Source organism: Hyperolius riggenbachi, chromosome 3 (genome assembly GCF_040937935.1).
Source record: "Hyperolius riggenbachi isolate aHypRig1 chromosome 3, aHypRig1.pri, whole genome shotgun sequence".
Classification (NCBI taxonomy): Eukaryota; Metazoa; Chordata; class Amphibia; order Anura; family Hyperoliidae; genus Hyperolius; species Hyperolius riggenbachi.
In genome coordinates, this window is record NC_090648.1 from 374,670,889 (window position 1) to 374,698,698 (window position 27,810).

At 46.0% G+C, this 27,810-nt stretch overlaps 1 protein-coding gene and 1 long non-coding RNA gene across 6 annotated transcripts in view; one reads left to right on the forward strand and one right to left on the reverse strand.

Annotated features, from left to right (window-relative positions):
- The window catches only part of JAKMIP2 (janus kinase and microtubule interacting protein 2), a 241,904-nt gene that overhangs the window by 58,707 nt on the left and 155,387 nt on the right, over positions 1 to 27,810 (forward strand). The window lies entirely within an intron of this gene.
- Positions 89 to 27,810, reverse strand: part of LOC137564007 (uncharacterized) — a 28,607-nt gene continuing 885 nt past the window's right edge. The window contains exons 2-3 of the long non-coding RNA XR_011030491.1: positions 25,001 to 25,071; positions 89 to 579 (exon numbers count right to left, since the gene is read on the reverse strand). This is a non-coding gene — a long non-coding RNA (uncharacterized lncRNA). The remainder of the gene's footprint in view (positions 580 to 25,000; positions 25,072 to 27,810) is intronic.

Consider the following 27,810-nt stretch of genomic DNA (forward strand, 5'->3'; position numbering starts at 1 on the left):
TAGCTGGTTGCAAATTTAACTGGAAAAAAACTTCAAAATCAATAGTACCAAAAATATCATGCAGAGCGCAGATATATGTCTGTAGCATTTTTCATTTTTCTGTGAAAATGTAGTTTCCTTAACAAATGATATTACAGGCGGAGGATCCATAGGACAGCCAATTAAGTCACATTTAAAGTAGGGATTTATTGGTCAGCTTCCTTATCCATCTTATTACAGGTTCACTTCAATTCACTATTAACAATAACATTTCTATAGCACTCTTCTCCCATAGGAGGAGAGGCCTGATGGTTGCTTCTTCCAGTAAAGCAGGAAATATACCTGGATGTAAGGAACATTATACAATTTTGAGGAATACCGGTATAAACAGGTTGGTGCATTTCAGCATGAACTATGTTGGGCCAGGATCCAGGTCACAAGTAGTTTGGCGGAGGTGAAGGACGATGCTTGATCTGACTTCTTCATCAATTTCCTTGATGTTTGACCAAGGTGTTACGTTGTCTCTGCTAATGTTCTTTGGCGCTATATTAAGCTCAAGTGCTGTAAGTTGGATGGTGGACCGGATAGCAGAGAATTTGCCTTAGAAGACATGGACAATTATATTATATGTTGTTATACCAGGAAATATGTATATGTCATGACATTAAAAATAACTTACAACTAATCACATTATGAACAGACCATGTGGTTAATTCATCAGCCTGTTTGTAATTCATGGTATTAGTTATTTCTACACACCCTCATCAGTGCCAGGAAACGGTCTAAAGTATTTCCCAATCTTATTCAGCTATTCTATTAAGCAGAATGTTTCTATAACACTAATACCACTTGAGATGATTCACAAGTTGACCACTGTCACGTCTAAGTACTTGCCATGAAATTCCACTTGACAATCATCTGGCATACTGTGCTTAATATAGTAAACTGTTCCGACTCCCCCACTTGCTCCAGCAAACTGACATCAATTATGAATAACTCAAGTATGTCTAACTCGCAGTACTGCATAGAAGAAGTGCATCAAAACTAATCACTAAAGAGAGTGTTGGTCAGCCCCCAATCCTTTGGGAGGTTTCCCACCCTGCTAGATAGCAGCATTGTTCTGTACACCTACAGAGAATATACACACTGAGGGGTTGTTTTAACAGATGTTTGATACATATCAATACCTGCTCGTTCTTTCTACAGAAGCTCCTTGGTATTTGTCATCATGTAATTCTGAATGCAGACCACACCACATATGTACATAGGTAGGACCACAGAACCATGTATGTACATTCAGATTCCCATGAGTTATGAAAGGCAGTTAAAGTACACCTGAACTTCATTGTTATGTATTAATTTAAAAGTAATAGGAACAACAATTGAATTGCATTCAAATGAATAGAAATGGGGAAAAAATAATAGGCACAGACATACATTGCTGTATGCATGGCCTCTGTATGCTTGCCAGCAACGATCAAAGAATTGGCCAAGGAAACCAGCAAGTTGAAAGCATTCATAATCTTGGCTTGCTGTTTTTGCTCCACTGCTTCCTAGAATGGGAACCCATTTATTCTAAATACTCCCCCCCCCCCCCCTTTGAGCTTGCCAGCTATAAAGCAATCAAAGTCTTGGAAGAACTATCAGACTTTTAAAATAAAGCACTAATTTGGGCCTACCATTTTAGCAAGGAGCCCCTGATTTCTGTTGCTGATGTTCAGCAATTTGCTATAAAACTCTTGGACGGCTAAATAGCCTGGATAAGGCCATACATTCCAGAAAATGTAGGTACCATCTTCCTAAATATGACATCATGAACCTAGAACTGGTATGGTTCCTGACTAAGATAAGATATTCCGGACTTTGCATTTATGGCTCAATGCCAATGGTCTTGGTACTTCCTTGTACAAATATACCTTGTATGGTCAGACTAAATTCTGAATAGAAGCCATAAAAGTCTGATGCAATTTCTGCTTCATTCCATTGCAAAAACAAACAGAAGTAATGACCCTTTGAACCTTCCAGCACTAAAACCTTATCATCATTGTTTCCTCAAGCAGAATAAAGTGTTTTACCTTTTACTTACCTTTAAGAACATCAGGCTATAGTGAACTTTCTGTTTGACTGCCTAATTTGCATAGATAGCTCCACACCTATATGCAATAAATATTTTCTCCAGAGTTTTCTTCTAAGTGGTATTTTCACAACAAAATGCCTTTTAAACAACCAGCAAACAATAAAGTACTCAAAATTATTTTTACAGTACTTTTTTTCACCTACTTTTTGATTTTTTTTATATTTGCAAAGTGCTGAAGAGTAATTTTAAACAGAAAATGAAAAAGTATCTCTTAGGAGAAAACTGTTCAGGAAAACAGAGAGAGACATCAGACAATTTCTTATTAGGGTATTATGTACCCATGTTTATCTCATCATGTCACGTCAGTTCAGGTATTATTTAATAATAATCTGAACACACTTTTCTCCTGTTGGACTCAAAGGATATCTGTGCTTTCAAACATGCAAATTTACATCCTATGGTTCCATTTCAAGACTAGATAACATATTCACACATCTCTCCTTACTTAAAGGGATACTTAACCACTTGAGGACTGCAGGGCTAAACCCCCCTAGTGACCAGGCCATTTTTAGCTAAATTGGCCACTGCAGCTTTAAGGCCAAGCTGCAGGGCCGCACAACTCAGCACACAAGTGATCCCCCCCCCCTTTTCTCCCCACCAACAGAGCTCTCTGTTGGTGGGGTCTGATCGCTCCCCCCATGTTTATTTTTTTTTTTAAATAAATATTATTGTTATGAGATTTTAGGGAAAAAAAACTGTTTCTTTAAATTTATTCCCTCCCTCCCTCCCTCCCCACAGCCGGCCAATTATGGCGATCGGCTGTCATAGGCTTCTGCCTATGAGAGCCGATCGCTCTCTTGTCCCCCATGGGGACAGCCGTGTCACACGGCTGTCCCCAGTGCAGCGCTGCACAGTGTAAATAGACGGCGTAATCGCCGTCTAACAGTCTCCCGAGCGGCAATAGCCGCTCGGAGACTGAAGGCGGGGCGGAGCTCCGCCCTCCGAGCATGAGATGCGCGCGCACCATGCGCGCGATCTCATGCTAAACAGAGCCCCAGGACTTTACGCCAATTGGCGTTAGGCGGTCCTGGGGCTGCCGCCGCGGCCACGCCTACTGGCGTGACGCGGGCGGCAGGAGGTTAAGTAAAAAATAAAAAATGATTTTTACTCACCTGGGGCATCCCTCAGCCCCCTGAAGTTGTATGGTGCCCTTGCAGCCTCGCTCCGATCCTCCTGTCCCCGCCGGCAGCTACTTCCGGGTTCGGCGACAGGCTGGGAACGCGAGTGATTCTCCGCGTTCCCAGCCACTATATAACCCTCTATGCTGTTATAGCGTATATGTTATACGCTATAGCAGCATAGAGGGTGATATAGCGGCTGGGAACGGAGAGAATCACTCACCTCCCCAGCCTGTCGGCGGCTGTCGCCGAACCCGGAAGTAGCCGCCGGCGGGGACAAGAGGATCGGAGCGAGGCTGCAAGGGCACCATACAGCTTCAGGGGGCTGAGGGATGCCCCAGGTGAGTAAAAATCATTTTTTATTTTTGACTTAAGTATCCCTTTAATTCAATCAACACTGCTGAATATATTCCTAAGTTAGTGTCAGTCCATAGTCGACAATGAATACAATTATCATGCGACTTCTCAAGCATGTAAAAGTGACCCCTTTTGACTTTCCATTATATCCGTGACAGAATCACTCTAAATAAGGACCCTGCTTCACGTTTATCCTGGTAATGCGTGTGACCTTTCCTGCATCAGGCCCCATACATCTTAATGTCATATTTGAAATACCTACCAGTAGTCCTCATAGACATGTTGCCTCTATTTCAAATACAATTAATAAGGCTTTTTATCAGCTATTCCAAATTCTAGAACGTCTAACTGCATCCTTACTGGGATAAATACATTAATTAAGACAACATAACATTTCTTAGAATTTCCCAAAACATAAATTAGCAATAGACTCTCTCACCCAATAAACTAGAGAATGGGTTATTTCCCACTTCAAGGAGAGAATAATATAGTAATAACTGTTTTGATCCCTAGCCCTGGAAACAATACCAAATGTGAGCCTTATAGACCTATCTCTCCACTTTACCTTGAGAGTAAGATCTTTGCATTGATACTCATTACACACTTAAGGTGAAGACCAGTTTTACTACAAGGAGGAGTACCATGATTAAACAGGATAGTTATCAGGAGAGTTAATGAAAACTTGGCATGTAAACATGTCAATGTGGAGAAAGGCTCATGGTCACATTATACTCTGCTAAGGCCTCTAATTCAACAGAGTAGTCATTTGTAGGGTGTGCTTTCCAGGTTTAGCTTTAGTCCAGTCCCAGGAGGAGGCCATACAATGTTTTTAATTTACTAAAGATGTTTTGAAAACTAAATAAATGAAAATAATTGTTTAAAAATTGCACCAAAACAAAAACTCCATTCTGAGATGAGTCATATGTTGTATCTCCTGGGTAGAACAGGTGATAAATAACTATCTGCCCATATTTTTCATGCTAAAAAATCCTCCCACATCTAAAGCAGTAAATTAGTTAGAAGAAATGCTGGAATTAAACATAAAAAGAGGTTTTAGCAAGTTCAAGAGTGTCACACGCCCCTTAGTGGCCGGACCACTCAATGCCATCCAATCTATTTCAACCCACAGACCATCCAACCTCGTGGATGCAATTGACGTGCTGAAACTGCTGGAATTGAGCAGCAGACAGGCTAGGAAGGAGTGTGCAAGTGACACAAACACTTTACTACACAAAATTTCATGTACAGGGCTGCCACCAGCTCTGTAGAAAGACAGTGGACCTGCTCTGACTATTATAAACCTGCAAATGAAAATTGTTAAAACACTCTAGTCTGGCTCAAACAATACAATGCATCAGGTAGTGAATCTTCAGAAAGGCTAGGATTCATTTAGAATGAAGTTTATAGACAAAATACAACCGTAGAGTCACAGAACATCGCAAAAAATTAGAACAATATGCATCAAATGGAACTAACCAGCCATAGTACAGAATAAAGTTAGTTGCATGTCAAAGGATATAAGACAAAAACATGTACAAAACTGAAGAAAACGAAGGAAATCAGAATAATGCGTCCAATTTACAGAGAGTGTTGAAGGCTATACAATTAAACTTCAATACCCCTATAAACCAGCCATTCCTCCGATATTAAGTAAAACTTATCAGATTTGTCTTAGCTATCGTAATGCATTTTCTCCGTGAGCATGATGACATCCATCCTTTCCTTAGCATGCTGCAAAGAAAGAGAGCTAGACTTCCACTGCCGGACAGTAGCCCATAAGGCCCCAATTAACAGAAATGTATACAGTTTGTGGAAAGCACTCAGAGTTAGTAGACAGTAGGAAAGCCTGCTGTATATTGAGAGAAACCAGGAAGGAGGCTCGGATTCTTTCTACGGTGCTTAAAGAGAACCCGAGGTGGGTTTGAAGAATATTATCTGCATACAGAGGCTGGATCTGCCTATACAGCCCAGCCTCTGTTGCTATCCCAAACACCCCTAAGGTCCCCCTGCACTCTGCAATCCCTCATAAATCACAGCCATGCTGCTGACAAACAGCTTGTCAGAGCTGGCTGTGTTTATCTCTATAGTGTCAGTCTGCTGCTCTCCCCGCCTCCTGCAGAACTCCAGTCCCCGCCTGCATCCCTTCCCTCCCTGCTGATTGGAGGAAAGGGACAGGGGCAGGGACCGGAGCTATGCAGGAGGCGGGGGAGCAGCTGAGACTGACACTACAGATGTAAACGCAGCTTCACAGCACGGCTGTGATTTATGAGGGATTGCAGAGTGCAGGGGGACCTTAGTGGGGTTTTGGATAGCAACAGAGGCTGGACTGTATAGGCAGATCCAGCCTCTGTATGCAGATAACATTCTTTAAACACACCTCGGGTTCTCTTTAAAGCAGGTCGGTAGCCGAAAATGACCTTCAGTCTTTTTTTGTAAATGCAATATAAATAATTATTATATACAGAAAATTATTAAAAGTAAAACTCATGGAGACAATAGCTCAGATAAAATAAAAGGTAAAACATAGAAAATGAATATTTAACGTTTTGGAAGAGATATGTGCTTTGTGTGTAAAATTCAAGCAAAATGGAGGGTTCCTTTGTTTCAAAAGTTCAGTCAAAATGGAGTCCAGCCGCATAGTCCTCTTGCTGGCTCCAGTCAGTGGAGGTTACACAAGGGAGGACTGAGGTAAAGTTTTAGCGTATTCCTTATGTAGTTTCCAGTTTTTAGGGTGGGATTCAGAGACAGCCTGCGGCTGGAGTTTGGGGTATTCTCTTACTTTTGGTGGGAATCTTAAGTCCAAAATATATGAAATTTCCATAACTCAGACCATGTTCACCGCACACAAATAATAGTAGCAAATTCTGCAACCTCAAATAATATGGAACGCATTAATACCAGACATGAGTAGTGTAGGAAATTCTCATGCAAGAGGAATAAAAAAAATGACGATCATTTTACTAGTAATCAGACTTGTCATACCTATCATAAGTACTGTATCTCTCAAAAGGCAAAAATCATACAATACAGTTATTATAATAACCTCCCTAGTGGTATTGACAGTTATATATGTCAATACAAAACCTGCTGTGAACAGTATTGATGTGCATACACGCTAATACTCTCCTGCACTGTATACTAGACCCTTGCTTGACACATTTTGGCAAGTTACAGGAAAAAAAAAGTTATTCAATTAATTGGATCACTTTTTGCACAGAAATCCTGGGGAAATTGATTGCCAGGGAGGTTCAATATGGCTAGAGTGGTTCCACTAAGTCTTCCCCCATGCTGAGCTGAAAGCTTGCTGCTGGCCCCAGTAGCCAAATTGAGCTTTTCATTCTAGAATTCACACCTAGCTGCTAGTGGTCTGCTAAAGGAAGTTTGTTTTGTTCCTGGTGATGAAAGAAAAACATTGTAATCCCCAGAAGAGCAGTTGTATCCAGCTGAAATAGACCAGACCCCAGGTTTTGCCTTCTGCTGTTCCTAGACATGCAATCTGGATTGTACCGTGAATCACAATCATAAAACCAATTGCGTTTCTTCACGGACATAGAGCAATACACACAGAAAATGTTGGCACTAATTAAGCATCAAGCAGGCATGATGTATGATAGGTAGGGAAATACATTATGTTTTATCTGGGCACTTTTTGGTTATAGAAGCTTGACTGGCCTTTTCATTTTGCTGCAGTCTCTCACAAACGTTGGACTGTTGCACTTCTAAAAGCAGCTTTCCATGGCCAGATGCTCACTTTCAAGACAGAATGCAATGTTGCATTTGACCTCTAATCCAGACGGCTGTTATGGCATGTATAGATGGAACATGATATTGTGCCTTTCTGTTATTGATTGTCAGATCAGGAAACAGTTATCACAGAGATTAGACTGTGCACCCGGCATTACTGAAGAAATCGTTTTTTATTCAGTATGTCAATACTGGAGGTAGTCATCTCCTGAGCGCCTGACATGATGGCTTTGTCCTCAGCCATGATAACTTCCTCATTTAAATTCTGCACTGCAGTCGTGCGAAGAACAAGCTGCACAAAGGAGCTGGCAACATGCTGCAGTACGCGAGCTGCTCGCCCTCTCCACTCCTCTCTGCTTACGCTGCCTGTAAACACACACAGCCTTCATCATCCATCCAATCAGACTCATCTGCTGCATGCATCCATCTCATGCTCATTATTATTATCTTTATTTATTACTATCACTATTATAAGCCTGCTGTATATCCAAGTCTTCTATGTGTATATTTATAAGGATGAACGCTATGTAGGTAGAAAAAAACAAAGTCTTGTAAAAGTAATACCTTTTTAAATGCACGTAATGACAGACAGTGTTTCCCCAGTAAATGCACGTAATGACAGACAGCGTTTCCCCAGTAAATGCAGGTAATGACAGACAGCGTTTCCCCAGTAAATGCACAGAATGACAAACAGCGTTTCCCCAGTAAATGCACGTAATGACAGACAGCGTTTCCCCAGTAAATGCACAGAATGACAGACAGCGTTTCCCCAGTAAATGCACGTAATGACAGACAGCGTTTCCCCAGTAAATGCACGTAACTAATGACAGACAGCGTTTCCCCAGTAAATGCACGTAATGACAGACAGCGTTTCCCCAGTAAATGCACGTAATGACAGACAGTGTTTCCCTAGTAAATGCACGTAATGACAGACAGTGTTTCACCCCTAAATGCACATAAGGATGAAAGCTGAAATTTTTGCATATTTAGCCAGCTTAACTGGGAAGACAACAGTTTCAAGACAAGTACATGTTTTTAGTGGATTGACAAACATATTAATTTTGGTACTAGGTATTATAGAAAGGTGTTAGAAAGTCCTGTGGGTCTTTGTCACCTTTCCTTTCCCCTAAAAAAAATGTTTGTCCTTGTTTATTGATGTCTACATAGACATTCTATAATTAAAGGACAACTTAAGTGAGAAGGATATGGGGGCTGCCATATTTATTTTCTTTAAACAATACTAGTTGCCTGGCAGCACTGTTGATCTATTTGGCTGCAGTAGTGTCTGAATAACACCAGAAATAAGCATGCAGCGAATCTCGTCAGTTCTGACAATAATGTCAGGAACCATGCTTATTCAGGGGCTAAGGCTAAAAGTATCAGAGGCAGAGGCTTAGCAGGGCTGCCAGGAAACTGGTATTGTTTAAAATGAAATAAATATTGCAGCCTCCATATCCCTCTCATTACTATTGTCCTCTAACTGTAGAAAGCTGTTGTAGATTAAAGGCCAAACAGACGGTAGTTTGTGATGTCCAAAACATTATCTTGGTCAGTCCAGCAGCATGTAACGCTCATACATACTTTGCTGGCTCTGTGGAGTGAGGTTGGGGGTGAGAAGCATTTGTCCAATAAAAGTTCTACCTGGCCATCTGATAGTCTTCTGAGCTGCAGGTCATGCTAGGCATTATGGCATGGACAGTCTCAGGTGGTATACCCGTGTGGCACAGCGAATTATCTCCCTATTGGTGAGTAGTGGGAATGGTCTGTGCACTCAGACTTCCAATTCCTGCCAGGTCGGCTGAAGCATCATATTTTCTCCATAATATAATCAAAATCTCTAGGAGGTTGTGCTTTCAGTGACAGACAGGACACAACTGCTCTGCTTGTGTGCAAAGACAGTGACCCGGCAAAATAAAGCCCATATAGAAATGAAGCCCCTGAAGGCCTGGGCTCTATAGGTGTCCTTTCCAGACTTTTGTCTATGGCTACAAGCAGGCCCGGATTTACATCCCAGGAGCTTATAGGCACAGATATCCTGGCACCTTATACTTCACCATACATAAACCTACATACCACCACCAAACTGCGCTGCAAGTTTGCTGGCTGTCCCAGCTGTCACTTCTCCCTTATTTCTTTTGCCAGTCATAGGTAGCTACAGGTGCATATGAGGGGGCAGTCAAAAATGGGTAGGGGGCATCATGTTCGAGGAAATTTGCTGTGGTGGAAAAATGGGCGTGGCCATGACACAATGTGGGTGGGGCTAACTGTAATGTAGTTATACCCAGTGGTGCTCAAATACCCCTTTTTAAAATTCGAGTTTGGTCGAATTCGAATAGTAAATTATTCGAGGTCAGTCGAATATTCGAGTCGAATAATTTTTACTATTCGATTCGACCTCGGACTTCGAGCTCACTATTCGAGTCGGTATTCGAGCTCATTATTCGAGCTGACTATTCGAATTGGCCTTAAATAGCTTCCAACACTTGTTTTGAGGGTGAATGATGCAAGAAACATCTTTTTTTCCAAGTAACAACAGCAAGTGATTATGTGGGGATGTTCCTTTAAAAAAAAAAAGGTGAAAAGAGAAGTTGTGTCCAGAATTTTGTTCAGTACTGTATATACTTCTTCTTCTTCTTTATCTTCTATATCTTCTTCTTCTTCTTCTTCTTTATCTTCTATCTTCTTCTTCTTCTTCTTCTTCTTTATCTTCTATCTTCTTCTTCTTCTATATCTTCTTCTTCTATATCTTCTTCTATATCTTCTTCTTCTTCTATATTGTCTTCTTCTTCTTCTTCTTCTTCTTCTTCTTCTTCATCTTCTTCTTCTTCATCTTCTTCATCTTCTTCTTCTTCATCTTCTTCATCATCTTCTTCATCATCTTCTTCATCTTCTTCTTCATCTTCTTCTTCTTCTCCTTCTTCTTCTTCATCTTCTTCATCTTCTTCTTCATTTTCTTCTTCTTCATCTTCTTCTCCTTCTCCTTCTTCTTCTTCTTCTTCTTCTTCTTCATCTTCTTCTTCTTCATCTTCTTCATCTTCATCTTCTTCATCTTCTTCTATATCGTCTTCTTCTTCACTTATTTCTCTTTTCAATTTTTTTTTTAAAGAAATGCAGCTATTTTTGAGCGTAACAAATAGCTGGTGGCGCACGCATGTTGGAAGCGCCATTGTATGTGCTCCCTGTCAGTGGAAACACACAGACAGCAGGAGGTAAATTCAGCAGCAGGAGGATGAGTGTGTGGCAGCAGGCAGTCAATGAGGCAGGCAGCGTGACATAATAGCCCTGGTACCTAGCGGTGATACCAGGGCTGTAAATAAACACAGCAGGCAGGAGGTCCCAGACAGCGGTCGTGCAGCCCACATCGTGTCCAATACTCAACTGGGACAACACAGTTTTCAACCCGGGCACCTCAGAAAAATTAAACCTTTTTTTTTTTTTTAATGGTTTTTTGGTTTTGTTTGTACAACCAATTACACAGATATATAGCTATTGTTTGACGTAATAGCTGGTGGCAGAGTGGCAGCAGAATGTAATTCTGTGTACCCTGGCAGTGGGAAACACAGACCGACAGCAGCAGCAGCAGGAGGAATGGAGGAGTAATGTGAGCAGCTATTGTTTGACGTAATAGCTGGTGGCAGTGTGGCAGCAGGATGTAATTCTGTGTACCCTGGCAGTGGGAAACACAGACCGACAGCAGCAGCAGGAGGAATGGAGGAGTAGTGTGAGTGTGGCAGCAGGCAGGCAGCGTGACATAATAGCCCTGGTACCTAGCGGTGATAACAGGGCTGTAAATAAACACAACAGGAGGTCCCAGACAGCGGTCGTGCAGCCCACATCGTGTCCAATACACAACTGGGACAACACAGTTTTCAACCCGGGCACCTCAGAAAAATTAAACCTTTTTTTTTCTTTTAATGGTTTTTTGGTTTTGTTTGTACAACCAATTACACAGATATATAGCTATTGTTTGACGTAATAGCTGGTGGCAGAGTGGCAGCAGAATGTAATTCTGTGTACCCTGGCAGTGGGAAACACAGACCGACAGCAGCAGCAGCAGGAGGAATGGAGGAGTAATGTGAGCAGCTATTGTTTGACGTAATAGCTGGTGGCAGTGTGGCAGCAGAAGGTAATTCTGTGTACCCTGGCAGTGGGAAACACAGACAGACAGCAGCAGCAGGAGGAATGGAGGAGTAGTGTGAGTGTGGCAGCAGGCAGGCAGCGTGACATAATAGCCCTGGTACCTAGCGGTGATACCAGGGCTGTAAATAAACACAACAGGAGGTCCCAGACAGCGGTCGTGCAGCCCACATCGTGTCCAATACACAACTGGGACAACACAGTTTTCAACCCGGGCACCTCAGAAAAATTAAACCTTTTTTTTTTTTTTAATGGTTTTTTGGTTTTGTTTGTACAACCAATTACACAGATATATAGCTATTGTTTGACGTAATAGCTGGTGGCAGAGTGGCAGCAGAATGTAATTCTGTGTACCCTGGCAGTGGGAAACACAGACCGACAGCAGCAGCAGCAGGAGGAATGGAGGAGTAATGTGAGCAGCTATTGTTTGACGTAATAGCTGGTGGCAGTGTGGCAGCAGAATGTAATTCTGTGTACCCTGGCAGTGGGAAACACAGACCGACAGCAGCAGCAGGAGGAATGGAGGAGTAGTGTGAGTGTGGCAGCAGGCAGGCAGCGTGACATAATAGCCCTGGTACCTAGCGGTGATAACAGGGCTGTAAATAAACACAACAGGAGGTCCCAGACAGCGGTCGTGCAGCCCACATCGTGTCCAATACACAACTGGGACAACACAGTTTTCAACCCGGGCACCTCAGAAAAATTAAACCTTTTTTTTTTTTTTTTTTATGGTTTTTTGGTTTTGTTTGTACAACCAATTACACAGATATATAGCTATTGTTTGACGTAATAGCTGGTGGCAGAGTGGCAGCAGAATGTAATTCTGTGTACCCTGGCAGTGGGAAACACAGACAGACAGCAGAAGGGCAGTACACAGCAGCCCACTGTAGGTGTAAAATGTGTGGCTGCAGGCGACGTAATAGTCAAACTGAACCAGGCTGGCTTAGTGAGCAGGAGCCAGGAGGTGGTAAAGGGTGGTAAGGCACATTAACGATGGTTCTTAGCCAGTTCATGTCCCCCTCTCGCCGACAACAGGGGCCAGGAACTCGCCTTCCACCCACGCCTGGTTCATCTTGAGAAACGTCAGTCTGTCCACAGACTTGTGAGACAGACGTGAGCGTTTCTCGGTGACCACGCCACCAGCTGCACTGAAGCAGCGCTCGGACAGCACGCTGGAAGGGGGGCAGGACAGCACTTCCAGGGCGTACTGCGCCAGCTCGCTCCAGATCTCCAGGCGCTTGACGTAATACTCCATGGGATCAACAGGGGCATCGCTGTCAAGCCCGCTGTAGGACCCCATGTAGTCAGCCACCATGCGGGTCAGGCGCTGGCTGTGACCGGAGGAGGATGCTGCTGCATCATGCACCTCCTCTCTAGTCACTGCTGCCGGAGCCTCTACAGTCCTGTAGAGCTCGTGGCTGAGAGACAGCAGGTCTGTGGGGCGCTTGCTGCTGGATGCAGGCACCTGCTGCTGCCTCTGTGCTGGCTGCTGGACAGTGGGGGTGGAAGGCTGGGGGAAGGCTTCCTCCAAGCGCTCAACAAGGGCCTGCTGCAAGCTCCTTATTTGTTGCGCTGGGTCTCCTCCTGCAGGCGGCAGGAACTGGCTCAACTTCCCCTTGAGGCGTGGGTCCAACATCATGCTGATCCAGATGTCCTCCCTCTGCTTCATCTGGATCACCCTGGGGTCCTTGCACAGGCACGCCAGCATGTGCGCTGCCATTGGGAAGAGGCGGGCCACGTGTGCTGGCACATCGACGGCAGTGCTGTCCTCCTCATCCTCCTCCTCTGCCGCCTCATCCTCTCTCCACCCCCGCACCAACTCAGCTGCGCTGTGCTGATCCCCCTCATCAGCAGCAAGGTCAGGGACCTCCACCAAGTCCTCCTCCTCCTCCCCCTCAGAGGTGGACTGTGCAGCTGCTTGCCGCTCCTGCTGGTCCAAGGCTGCCGCTCCCTGTTCCAGCAAAGCATCGAGGGCCCTGTTCAGCAGACAAACCAGGGGCACCCACTCGCAGACCATAGCATGGTCCCTGCTCACCATGTTAGTGGCCTGCAGAAAGGGAGCCAGCACTAAGCACACCTGCTGCATGTGCCTCCAGTCATCATCGGGGACGATGGACGGGATGTTGCTGGTCTTGTCCCTTCTCCTAACGGCGGAAACAGTGGCCAGGGCAAGGTACTGGTTGACAGCGTGCTTCTGTTCAACCAGACGCTCCAACATCGCCAGGGTGGAGTTCCAGCGAGTCGGAACGTCAAGGATCAGCCGATGGCGTGGCAGCTCTAGCTCCTTTTGCACGTCTTCCAGGCTCGCACAGGCTGCAGCCGAGCGCCGGAAGTGACGCACAACGTTCCTTGCCGTTTCCAGCAGTTCGCCCATCCCCTGGTAGGTGCGCAAGAACTTTTGCACCACCAGGTTCAGCACGTGGGCAAGACAGGGGATGTGAGTCAGGTTTCCCCTGTCTATTGCGGCAACCAGATTGGCCCCATTGTCGGCCACCACCTCTCCGACTCTGAGGCCTCTGGGGGTCAGCCAAATCCTCTCCTGCTCCTGGAGTTTGGCCAACACATGGGTTGCTGTCAGCTTGGTCTTCCCAAGGCTGACCAAGTGCAGCAGCGCTTGGCAGTGGCGGGCCTTCACGCTGCTGCTGAGGCGGGGGGTTTGGCCAGGTGTGCCGGAGGATGGCAGAGGATCGGAGGAACCTGCTGCAGTTCCCCTGACCCTGCGGGGGGGCACCACCCACTGTGTTGCTGCTGCTGTGCCCGCTGCTGCTCTCCCATCCTCACCCCCTTCCACCAAGCTGACCCAGTGGACAGTGAAAGACAGGTAGCGGCCTGTCCCGAAGCGGCTGCTCCAGGAGTCCATGGTGACGTGGACCCTTTCACCAACCGCGTGCTCCAGCCCTCGCTCCACATTGGCCATCACAAAGCGGTGCAGTGCAGGAATGGCCTTGCGGGCGAAGAAGTGTCTGCTGGGGAGCTGCCAGTCTGGGGCTGCACAAGCAAGCAGCGCACGCATGTCACTCCCCTCCTGCACAAGCGTGTACGGCAGGAGTTGGGAGCACATGGCCCGTGCCAGCAAGCCGTTCAGCTGCCGCACGCGACGGCTGCTGGGAGGCAGAGCCCTAACCACCCCCTGGAAGGACTCGCTCAAAAGGCTCTGGCGTGGCCTTTTGCTGGCACGGGAATCAGCAGACACAGCAGAGGAGGCCACTGAGGACTGGCTGCCAGAACAGGCCTCAGTGTCGGCGGCAGGAGTTGCAGAGGGGGGAGGAGCAGTGCGTTTCCGCACTCCTGCTGGTGCTGCTGGAGGAGCAGGAGGGCGGGTGGCTGCTGTTGCTGCTGCTGCTGCTGCTGCTGAAGGCTGTGCAGTGATGGGTGTGGTGCCACTGCCAGCACCAGATGCCTTCAGCCTCTGGAACTCCTCATGCTGGTGGAAATGTTTCGCAGCAAGGTGGTTGATGAGCGAGCTGGTGCTGAACTTTAAGGGGTCTGCACCTCTGCTCAACTTCCGCTGACAGTGGTTGCAAGTGGCGTACTTGCTGTACACTGTGGGCATGGTGAAAAAACGCCAGATTGGTGACAAAAACGACCCCCTACGGCAGTGGTCCTCAAACTAAGGCCCGCGGGCCGAATGCGGCCCCCTGAGCCTTTTTTACCGGCCCCCATACACAAAATCTATTACTTATAGATGCGGTCAGCTACATATTTAAATATTGGTGGTCCACATATAGAATAGCAGTGCTGGCACCACCCATCCACATGGAAGCCAGAAAGCAGTAATTCGCTGTTTTCCAATCAAATTCCACGTCAGGTGACACTGCTGTCCAATTAGACTACATGTTGTCACCTAAGTATGCTTCACTGCCTTGCCCACAAAGACGTAATTTTATGTATACTCCGGCCCCCCAGCAGTCTGAAGTATGTTGACCCGGCCCCCGACCCAAGATGTTTAGGGACCCCTGCCCTACGGCATGAAACCGCTGCTGCCTGTCTCCCTGTGGTGGTTGGGGGGGGGGCTTGGGTGCGGCTGGTGGTGGTACTGGCAGATGCTGCTGCTGCTGCTGCTGCTGCTGAGCCTGAGACACCAGCAGGCTGTGGGACCTGCCTACTGCTGCCAATGCTTGCAATGATGCGCCTCCTTGCAAGGCCCACAAGCGCATCCTCCTCCTCCTCCTCAGAGCTGCTGAGGACGACATCCCCTGGAGGTGGTGGCACCCAGTCTCTGTCTGTCACCGTGTCATCATCAGCCTCCCCCTCCTGAAACATGTCCTGCTGGGATGATGACCCCCCAAACTCCTCTCCTGATGCATGGATGGGCTGCTTGACTGTCACCACAGTCTTGCTGTCCAATCCCTCATCCCCCAAAGTGCCCATCAGCATCTCCTCCTCCAAATCGCCAACAACAGCAGACAATTGACGCATCATGCCTGGGGTCAAAAGAGTGCTGAGTGACAGGTCGGCGACTGACGGTGAACTGGCCTCCTCCCCAGGCCCTGCTGGGCGGCTGCTGCGAACAGGGGTGGTGGTGGTGGTGGTGGTGAGGGTGGAGGCCTCGGATGCAGAGCTGATGGCGGGCTGCTCATCCTCCGTCATCAGTTGCACCACAGTGTCTGCATCCTTTTCCTCAATGGGACGTTTCCGACCCGGCTGGAGGAAAATCGGAGCAGGTGCTACACGCTGCTGCTGCTGCTGTGTCTCTGCAGCGTGAGTTGCAGATGCTCCTGCTGGGCGGCGCCCAAGGCATCCACGGCCAGTGGCTATGGGAGGAATGTTAGCCACTGACGCTGCTGCTGCGGAACTGTGCATGGTGGCGCGGCCGCGCCCGCGGCTTGCCACAATGCTGCTCCCTCTCCTCCTGATTCCCTTGCTGCCCTTCCCCTTGCCCAAACCGCGCTGGCTGCCACTTCCAGACATCTTTGATGTTTTGGGCGTAAACACAAAAGTTTTTGAAAAGGGCGGGTGAAAAGTGGGGTACTTTAATGGAGTGGGTTGGTGGGTGAGGTGACTGAGTGAGTGTCCCGACTCCCTAGTACAGTAAGTAAGTAGTAACAGTCAGGAAGTACAACTAGCAGTTACAATAATCAGTAGTAATCACAAGGAAATAGAGTGTGTGTACACTACAGACAGTGAGTGCACGCACGCGCAAACACGCGCAGGAGCTGGCCTATGAACAGAGAGTGAGTGAGTGTCCCTAGTACAGTAAGTAAGTAGTAACAGTCAGGAAGTACAACTAGAAGTTACAATAATCAGTAGTAATCACAAGGAAATAGAGTGTGTGTACACTACAGACAGTGAGTGCACGCACGCGCACACACGTGCAGGAGCTAGCCTATGAACAGTGACTGAGTGAGTGTCCCTACTACAGTAAGTAAGTAGTAACTGTCAGGAAGTAGAATTTACAATAATCAATCAGTAATCAGAAGGAAATAGAGTGTGTGTACAGTACACAGACAGTGAGTGCACACACACACGCAGGAGCTAGTAGCCTATGAACAGTGACAGTGAGTGTCCTAGTACAGTTACAGTATATAACTATTCAGAAGGAAATAGAGTGTGTGTACAGTACACAGACAGTGAGTGCACGCACACGCAGGAGCTAGCCTATGAACAGTGACAGTCAGTGAGTGTCCTAGTACAGTTACAGTATATAACTATTCAGAAGGAAATAGAGTGTGTGTACAGTACACAGACAGTGAGTGAGTGCACGCACACGCAGGAGCTAGCCTATGAACAGTGACAGTCAGTGAGTGTCCTAGTACAGTTACAGTATATAACTATTCAGAAGGAAATAGAGTGTGTGTACAGTACACAGACAGTGAGTGAGTGCACGCACACGCAGGAGCTAGTAGCCTATGAACAGTGACAGTCAGTGAGTGTCCTAGTACAGTTACAGTATATAACTATTCAGAAGGAAATAGAGTGTGTGTACAGTACACAGACAGTGAGTGAGTGCACGCACACGCAGGAGCTAGTAGCCTATGAACAGTGACAGTCAGTGAGTGTCCTAGTACAGTTACAGTATATAACTATTCAGAAGGAAATAGAGTGTGTGTACAGTACACAGACAGTGAGTGCACGCACACGCAGGAGCTAGCCTATGAACAGTGACAGTCAGTGAGTGTCCTAGTACAGTTACAGTATATAACTATTCAGAAGGAAATAGAGTGTGTGTACAGTACACAGACAGTGAGTGAGTGCACGCACACGCAGGAGCTAGCCTATGAACAGTGACAGACAGTGAGTGTCCTAGTACAGTTACAGTATATAACTATTCAGAAGGAAATAGAGTGTGTGTACAGTACACAGACAGTGAGTGCACGCACACGCAGGAGCTAGCCTATGAACAGTGACAGTCAGTGAGTGTCCTAGTACAGTTACAGTATATAACTATTCAGAAGGAAATAGAGTGTGTGTACAGTACACAGACAGTGAGTGCACACACACACGCAGGAGCTAGTAGCCTATGAACAGTGACAGTGAGTGTCCTAGTACAGTTACAGTATATAACTATTCAGGAGGAAATAGAGTGTGTGTACACAGACAGTGAGTGCAAGCACACGCAGGAGCTAGCCTATGAACAGTGACAGTCAGTGAGTGTCCTAGTACAGTTACAGTATAAAACTATTCAGAAGGAAATAGAGTGTGTGTACAGTACACAGACAGTGAGTGCACACACACACGCAGGAGCTAGTAGCCTATGAACAGTGACAGTGAGTGTCCTAGTACAGTTACAGTATATAACTATTCAGAAGGAAATAGAGTGTGTGTACAGTACACAGACAGTGAGTGCACGCACACGCAGGAGCTAGCCTATGAACAGTGACAGTCAGTGAGTGTCCTAGTACAGTTACAGTATATAACTATTCAGAAGGAAATAGAGTGTGTGTACAGTACACAGACAGTGAGTGAGTGCACGCACACGCAGGAGCTAGCCTATGAACAGTGACAGACAGTGAGTGTCCTAGTACAGTTACAGTATATAACTATTCAGAAGGAAATAGAGTGTGTGTACAGTACACAGACAGTGAGTGCACGCACACGCAGGAGCTAGCCTATGAACAGTGACAGTCAGTGAGCGTCCTAGTACAGTTACAGTATATAACTATTCAGAAGGAAATAGAGTGTGTGTACAGTACACAGACAGTGAGTGCACACACACACGCAGGAGCTAGTAGCCTATGAACAGTGACAGTGAGTGTCCTAGTACAGTTACAGTATATAACTATTCAGAAGGAAATAGAGTGTGTGTACACAGACAGTGAGTGCAAGCACACGCAGGAGCTAGCCTATGAACAGTGACAGTCAGTGAGTGTCCTAGTACAGTTACAGTATATAACTATTCAGAAGGAAATAGAGTGTGTGTACAGTACACAGACAGTGAGTGCACACACACACGCAGGAGCTAGTAGCCTATGAACAGTGACAGTGAGTGTCCTAGTACAGTTACAGTATATAACTATTCAGAAGGAAATAGAGTGTGTGTACACAGACAGTGAGTGCAAGCACACGCAGGAGCTAGCCTATGAACAGTGACAGTCAGTGAGTGTCCTAGTACAGTTACAGTATATAACTATTCAGAAGGAAATAGAGTGTGTGTACAGTACACAGACAGTGAGTGCACACACACACGCAGGAGCTAGTAGCCTATGAACAGTGACAGTGAGTGTCCTAGTACAGTTACAGTATATAACTATTCAGAAGGAAATAGAGTGTGTGTACACAGACAGTGAGTGCAAGCACACGCAGGAGCTAGCCTATGAACAGTGACAGTCAGTGAGTGTCCTAGTACAGTTACAGTATATAACTACAATACAAAATACAATCACTAAGTAGTAAAGGACAGCAGAAATACTGTCTAATACTGTCTAATACTGTCTAATACTAATGAGAAATAAACTAACAGAGGACAGGAGGACAGCTGCCCACACAGGCAGGCCCTGAGGCCTAAAGCTGTAAGCCTGCAGCAGCAGCTGGCCTGTCTCTATGTAACACAAAAGCTACTAACTAAAATACAATGTCTATCTAACTAACAACAATATAGGTGTGTATAGGAGGTGTATGTGAGCAAAAACGCTAGGTAAATGACCACAATAGAGCTCTTGCTAAGCCAAAGCACAAAGGAGCAACTCTCTCTCTATGCAAGTCTCAGGCAAGGACGGAGAAACGGAACATGGCGGCCGCTATTTATAGGGTAGGGGCTGGCCAGGGTCCCCCTCTGTGATTGGATGCCGTCAGAGGGCCTGGGAGCCCTCTGATTGGCTCTAAGGACATCAATCTGGGCTATGACGCTATTCGAGCTCGGTATTCGAGCTCGAATAGCGCCGTTTGCTCGAATAGCTCGAATAGTGAATGGGCTATTCACGTTTACTCGAATAGCCCATTCGAATAGCTGCAGCTATTCGGAGCTCGAATACCGAGCTCGAATAGCTGAAAAAGAGCTCGAATATTCGAGCTACTCGAATATTCGAGCTCTGCTGAGCACCACTGGTTATACCAGCTAATGTAGTTACATATAAAAAATATGAAGTAAATGCACATAATGACAGACAGTGTTTCCCCAGTAAATGCACGTAATGAGAGACAGCGTTTCACCAGTAAATGCACGTAATGACAGACAGCCTTTCACCAGTAAATGCACGTAATGAGAGACAGCATTTCCCCAGTAAATGCACATAAGAGACAGTGTTTCACCAGTAAATGCACGTAATGATAGACAGCCTTTCACCAGTAAATGCAGTTAATGAGAGACAGCGTTTCACCAGTTAATGCACAATGACAGACGGTCTATCACCAGTAAATGCACATAATGACAGACAGCAGGGTCCCCAGTATAGGTAGCCAGGTGTATAGCTGTCCCCAGCATATGTAGCCAAGCGTTTAGGTGTTCCCAGTATATGTAGTCAGGTGTATAGCTGTCCCCAGTATACAGTATGTAGCTAGGAGTATAGCTGTCCCCAGTGTATGTAGCCAGGCGTATAGCTGTCCCTAGTATATGTAGCCAGGCGTATAGGTGTCCCCAGTATATGTAGCCAGGTGTATAGGTGTCCCCAGTATATGTAGCCAGGTGTATAGGTGTCCCCAGTATATGTAGCCAGGTCTATAGGTGTCCCCAGTATATGTAGTCAGGTGTATAGCTGTCCCCAGTATATGTAGCCAGGCGTATAGGTGTCCCCAGTATATGTAGCCAGGCGTATAGGTATCCCCAGTATATGTAGCCAGGTGTATAGGTGTCCCCAGTATATGTAGCCAGGTCTATAGGTGTCCCCAGTATATGTAGTCAGGTGTATAGCTGTCCCCAGTATATATAGCCAGGTGTATAGCTGTCCCCAGTATATGTAGCCAGGTCTATAGGTGTCCTCAGTATATGTAGCCAGGCATATAGGTGTCCCCAGTATATATAGCCAGGTCTATAGGTGTCCCCAGTATATGTAGCCGGGTCTATAGGTGTCCCCAGTATATGTAGCCAGGTCTATAGGTGTCCCCAGTATATGTAGTCAGGTGTATAGTTGTCCCCAGTATATGTAGTCAGGTGTATAGCTGTCCCATAAAGCCAGGACTTACCATGTCCCCAGTATTATAGCCAGGTATATAGATGTCCCCAGGTGGGGTGGCAGCGGAGAGAAGAGGGAGCGATGGGCACAGCGGTGGGGAAGGGTGGATGTCTCCCCCCCTTCCCTCACCTTGGGACTCCCCCTCTCTCGCAGAAATGAGTGGCGGACCAGCGGCAGAACACTTCCTCTCTTCCCAGCACAGGACAGAGATCTGTGCGCCACTACTCTGGTCTAGACGAGACCGAAAAGTGGCGCACAGATCTCTCACCCGTGCTGGGAAGAGAGGAAGTGTTCTGCCGCCACTGCCAGCCGCCCGCCACTCATATCTGGAGGGGGGGGGGCGAGGGAGGGGGAGCCCCAAGGTGAGGGAAGGGGGGATGTCCCCCCTTCACCACCTCTGTGCCCATCATTCTTCTCCGCTGCCACCCCACCTGTTTGAGAGGACACAAGATTTATTTGAGGGGTCCCCGCCCCCTCTTGCCCCTGCGTAGAGCCGGCTCTGGTGCCCCTTAATATTGAGGGTACTTCTGGCTACCAAATACTAAGTAGCTAAATGTGACCCCAAGTATTTGGTAGTTAGAGGGACCTCAGTAATAATTAGCCAGAGTTGCCCCTGACTAAAGGGAGATCTCATCAGTGGAATGCCGACAGCAGAGTGAGTAACCTTTCATTTACACTCTTATCAGGACATTGCATAGGGAAGGAGGCACTCGGAGAGAGGAGTGAGCAACCTTTCCATCATCAGGCGCCTGTAGGCATGTGCCTACAGTGCCTTATGGTAAATCCGGCCCTGGCTACAAGACAAAGGACAAAAACTCTATAAACTCACAACAAGAAATATCTCATCATCCTAAAAAAAGGTCCTGGTCTGGTCCAAAACATGAGGTTTTGTGGTTTATTAACCGAATGCGGACCAACGCAGTTTAAATCTACGGTGGGCGGGTGGCGCTGCGGTTCTGACTGGTCGTAAGCCCTAAGTCCCATTCACTGCGCGTTACCGCCACTCTTGATGATTTCTACCCGCCGCAATGTGCTACCCTGCCACCTCTATGACGGCAGAGCACTGTGAGCCGGGCAGGAGCCATTTTCATTGGCTCCTGGCCCTGTCATTACTGTAAGCCAATCCAATTGGCTTACATTGAGTGACAGGGTCAGGAGCCAATGAAAGCGGCTCCTGACCGGCGCACAGCACTCTGCCGTCATAGAGACGGCAGAGAGAGCAGCCTGTGGCGGGGACAGAGCGGTGTGACCAGAGAGAGCGACTGATTATTGCGGCGATTCGTCGGGATGCGGAGTTTTAGCATACCAGCAGCCTCTGGTCCTTAAGGGGGCAGAGGCTGCTGGTACCAAAGTGGTTAAAATAATGTTTTATATTATTTGATAATTACCACGTAAATAAATATAGACATACATCTTATGACATATGCCCAAAATTAGGTATAATAAACAGGTCACTGATTGAAACTCAGTTGAGAAGTATAGATCATTTCACCACTGTATACTGAGCAGAAATATAGTCCACTTTTGCCATTACCGCCAGCTTTGCACTGCCTGATGCAGCAGAAAGATATAGGAATCATAATTGCTTTCTGCTCCCACCCACTTCTGCATAAGATGTTGCATGTCTGGTGATGGGCAAACTTCCCACAGTGTGGTTTACCAGACAAACGGCGAACATGCCTTCCAGCATTTACACCGCATGCTTTTGCAAATGGGCAAATTCTAAAGCAAATGTGCAACTTCGTGTGTGTGTGTGTGTGTGTGTGTGTGTGTGTGTGTGTGTGTGCGTGCGTGCGTGCGTGCGTGCGTGCGTGCGTGCGTGCGTGCGCGCGTGTGTGTGTGTGTGTGTGTCTGAGAGTGTGTACGTCTTCAATCTAACATTAAAAATATAAATCCTTGTTTTGTGAATTGCCGGATGATCTTGGAAAGACATCTGTTTCCAGCCCTGCAATATGCCATAGTGCAGTGTCAGCATTTTCTCTATGCACGACACATGTTTCTCCATCCCAAGCTTGGCTTGTGCATGCCTTTCCAGTTGCTGCTATGTTTTCTTAGTAACTGAACCTGATACTGCTGAATACATCTGTTTATGCTGTGAGTATTGTCTATATGCCTTTCATTTGTAAATGTAAAGCTGAACATTGTTCAGCTAACAATGGGGAGAAGACTTGAAAATGTTCATTGCTGTGACTATCGCCTCTGTAGATGAGGCAACTTGCTGGCCACAGTGATGGTATATTCATACCCTCTATTATCCCTGAGCACCATATATGCCCTATCCTCAGCTCTGCCAATGTCACACAGAAGTTACGCCACCAGAATGCGCCTAATTACCATTTTCAGATTTCACACGTTGGACCTGATCCAATTCATTTTTTTCTCCTTGGTGATATTTCCACATCTTATCACTAAGATGCCTTTTAAGCCACCAGCAAGCAAGTAAATACAAGTAATAAAGAACATTAATGACAGTTCTTATTTACCTTCTTTTAGGCACTTTTTCAATTGCAGAGTGATGAAAAGTTATTTTAAATAGATGAAAACTTATCTCCTAGGAGAAAACGTTGGAGAAAAGGTGAATTGGATCTAACCCATTGTTACTTTTGTCAGTTACAGAAAGGGTCCTACCATAACACAGAGATTGTGACCAATGGCAAGTAGAGACCGACTATGGACAAAGTAATAGTGCTGACCATTGATAGGCAGACATCATGAACAGGCAAGAGGTTCCAGTGATGGGGAATTACCATGAACAGGGGAATACCACTCACAGACAGATACTGTTGACAAGCAGGAGCTGGAGACATGCGGATACTGTTAATATGCAGATACCACAGACAGCCATATACCATTAGCAGGTTGTCTCCAATGACAGACATACCCCAGTGAAATATGCTCAGTGACACCTGCCACCAGTGGTGAATCTCTCTGTGACAGACACGGTGGCGAGTAGCATCTCCCCCCAGTAATAGGGCCTTCATTGTCATATCCTCAGTGACTGCTTGGTATCACAGTCAGCTGCCCCTGAAATGGGAGTGATTACCCCGACTGATGTGTATGTATCCCCAGCATACCAATAGACTGGTATGATCCCTCCTCCCTGTGAATGTAGGGGTAGAAAGACATATGTAAAATCTTATTTACTGCTTTGTGCAGATATTTGAACCAATTACACAAACAGAGGGATGGGAATCCTGGAGAATCTTTTTCACCAAACTACATACTGTTGCCATGGCTTCCCGCAAGTTTACTAGAATGTTATAGCAGTAGACTGTCGCTGAAAGGGAATATTTAGGCTGCTTTCACAGTGAGATGTTACAGGCGCACGTTAGAGCAGCCTGTAACGCAGCCCACTGCACAGCAATGAAAAATCAATGGGCTGTTCACAGTGCCCACGTTGCGTTACATTGTAACTCAGCACGTTTAAAGAAAGTGCTGCATGCTGTACGTTATAGCGGCTTAAGCCGCGTTAGGCTGTTTGCACATGCTCAGTGATGTGTTCCGCTCACGTGGTCTCCACCGGCGCATGCGTCAAAAAGTACGCATCACGGACGCATCAAGAGCCGCTTAGCGTCCTCCAATGTAGCGTCCTCCAATACCATCACCATGCGTTGCGTTAGGGGCACGTTATGCGACCTTAACGTTGCATATAACGCAACGTCTTGGTGTGAAAGTAGCTTTAATGGAACTCTGTTACAAAATGGCTTGTGCAGTAATGACATGCGTTACATATACAGTATTTTATATTAAAGCAGAGTTAGGCCTCTTGCACACTGCATGCGATTCAGATTTACGTTTTTTAATCGATTTTAACATGCGATTCCGATTTATGATTTGTAATCGTTATTGCATGCTGCGTTTTTTTCTACATTTTTCTTTTTATAGCATCCAGGGAAAATCGAAATCGCAAATCGGATTTGCAGTGTGCAGGGGCCTTAAAGAGATACTTAAGTGAAAATAAAAAAATGATTTTTACTCACCATGTTTGCGGAGGTTCGCGAACGCAGTTCGTGAATCGATAATCTGAGGTTCGGGCCATCTCTAGATATCACTAGTAATTGAACACAGATTACACTATGAGGATTAAAAGGTGTATCTTAAAGGGATACTTAAGTGAAAATAAAAAAATGATTTTTACTCACCTGGGGCTTCCCTCAGCCCCCTGCAGCTGTCCGGTGCCCTTGCAGCCTCGTTCCGATCCTTCTGTCCCCGCCAGCAGCTACTTCCGGGTTCGGCGACAGCCGTAGACAGGCTGGGAACGCGAGTGATTCTTCGCGTTCCCAGCCACAATATATCACCCCCTATGCTGCTATTGCGGCAAGAAGGCAATAGCAGCATAGGGGGCGATATATTGTGGCTGGGAACGCGAAGAATCACTCGCGTTCCTCGCCGAACCTGGAAGTAGCCGCCGGCGGGGACAGGAGGATCGGAGGGATACTTAAGTGAAAATAAAAAAATGATTTTTACTCACCTGGGGCTTCCCTCAGCCCCCTGCAGCTGTCCGGTGCCCTTGCAGCCTCGTTCCGATCCTTCTGTCCCCGCCAGCAGCTACTTCCGGGTTCGGCGACAGCCGTAGACAGGCTGGGAACGCGAGTGATTCTTCGCGTTCCCAGCCACAATATATCACCCCCTATGCTGCTATTGCGGCAAGAAGGCAATAGCAGCATAGGGGGCGATATATTGTGGCTGGGAACGCGAAGAATCACTCGCGTTCCTCGCCGAACCTGGAAGTAGCCGCCGGCGGGGACAGGAGGATCGGAGCGATGCTGCGAGGGCACCGGACAGCTGCAGTGGGCTGAGAGAAGCCCCAGGTGAGTAAAAATCATTTTTTTTTATGTTCACTTAAAGAGAAACTCCGACCAAGAATTGAACTTTATCCCAATCAGTAGCTGATACCCACTTTTACATGAAAAATATAATGATTTTCACAAACAGACCATCAGGGGGCGCTGTATGACTGATTTTGTGCTGAAACCCCTCCCACAAGAGGCTCTGGTACCGTACGGTACTCTGGGCAAACTGCCACAATGTAACAATGACACACACAGGAAATGGCTGTTTATAGCTGTCAGCCAGAACAGCTACATAATCTGCCCACAGTAACAATGTCACCATGTAATACATGTCAGAATGTGAATCTGGGAGAGGAAAGATTTTACAATGAGCAAACTCTGACTAAATCATGTATACATAATTATTGTAAAAATTAAGCACCTTTTTATATTAAATTATTTTCACTGGAGTTCCTCTTTAAGTATCCCTTTAAGCTGGCCATACATTTATAGATTTCCACCCAATGTTCCAAAACGATCGACTATTTTCTGAAAAGAATCGATTCAGAAGGAATTGATTCCCTCCATATACTACACATCAATTTCCAAAAGACTCCAGCATTCCGATGAAGTATAAAACTATAGGCCATCGATCTGACAATACTCTTGCCCCACCCCTGATTGTTTTACATTTTCCATCCTGTCTGATTGATACATTTTCGATCTTTTAGTCAAAATCAATCAAAAATCTATCTGATATTTTGGGGAATCAATTACCAGCAAATGAATTGAATCTGCAAGTAATCAAATGAGAAAATTGATGAGTGTACATACATCAGGTGCCTTGATTATAATTAGATGAAAATTGGTGAAAACCAAGTGCATGCCCGACTGACAATATGACTAATTTCAGGCCGAAATTGGTTGCATACATCGGTTGGACATGCTGCAAGATGTGGTCAGTCAGGTGCAAGCGATATCGTGACAAGGGACGAATGCGACGAAATACCGGACACTAATCCCTCAATGTATAAATGTATATGTAATGGGTGCATTTATACATTACCTGTCCCATGTTGCGGTGTCCGTCCTTCTGAATCCCGCTCTTCTGTTAGCCTCATACACGCTGCCGGCGCACAGCACTGGAACTGACCGGGAATCGGCCTGCAGTGTATGGGCAGCCAACAGATCTCTCTCTAATCAGATTCAATTAGAGAGGGATTTGTCCCTTGGTCCAATCTGCTCATCATTGTTAGATGTAAGGCTTCCTTTACTCTATAAAGTTGAACTGTAAGGAAGTAAATTAAATAACTAGTGACATGGTGGTAAATCATAATGGAGCACTGCTGGCAGGAGATTAGGAATGTGATGAGTCCACTGTTACTACATTGGGGCATCTTCTACTGATGGGTTGTGTTGACTACTCTCTCACTTGTGCTTCAATCACTTCTACTGTAGTGCATTCTCTTGGCCACCTTCCATGCATCAGCTGCATGAACAGTACACGCTGCTGAAGCAAGTGCCATAGTTCTCCTCTGGCCATGTTAATTCTGCTATGTCCTTTATTGATCCTGAGACACACAGGAGTCCTTTATTGATCCTGAGGCATTGACATTTAATTTACACATGGATAAGTAAATTATCTCTTTGCACATAACTGAAGCATCATTATTTGGAGTGTTTACTGGAACTTTGTTTTTTCATCTATTGAATTATTTTTGCAATATCAACCCGACAGTTAAAGAGAAACTCCGACCAAGAGTTGAACTTTATCCCAATCAGTAGCTGATGCCCCCTTTTACATGAGAAATCTATTCCTTTTCACAAACAGACCATCAGGGGGCGCTGTGTGGCTGATATTGTGGTGAAATCCTTCCCACAAAGAAATTCTGAGTACATATTCTTGGCAGTTTCCTGTCTGTGAACCCTGTTGCATTGTGGGAAATAGCGGTTTATAGCGGTTTCCAACTGCCAAAAAAAACATGCAGTACCTACATCACCTGCCAACAGTAAAAATG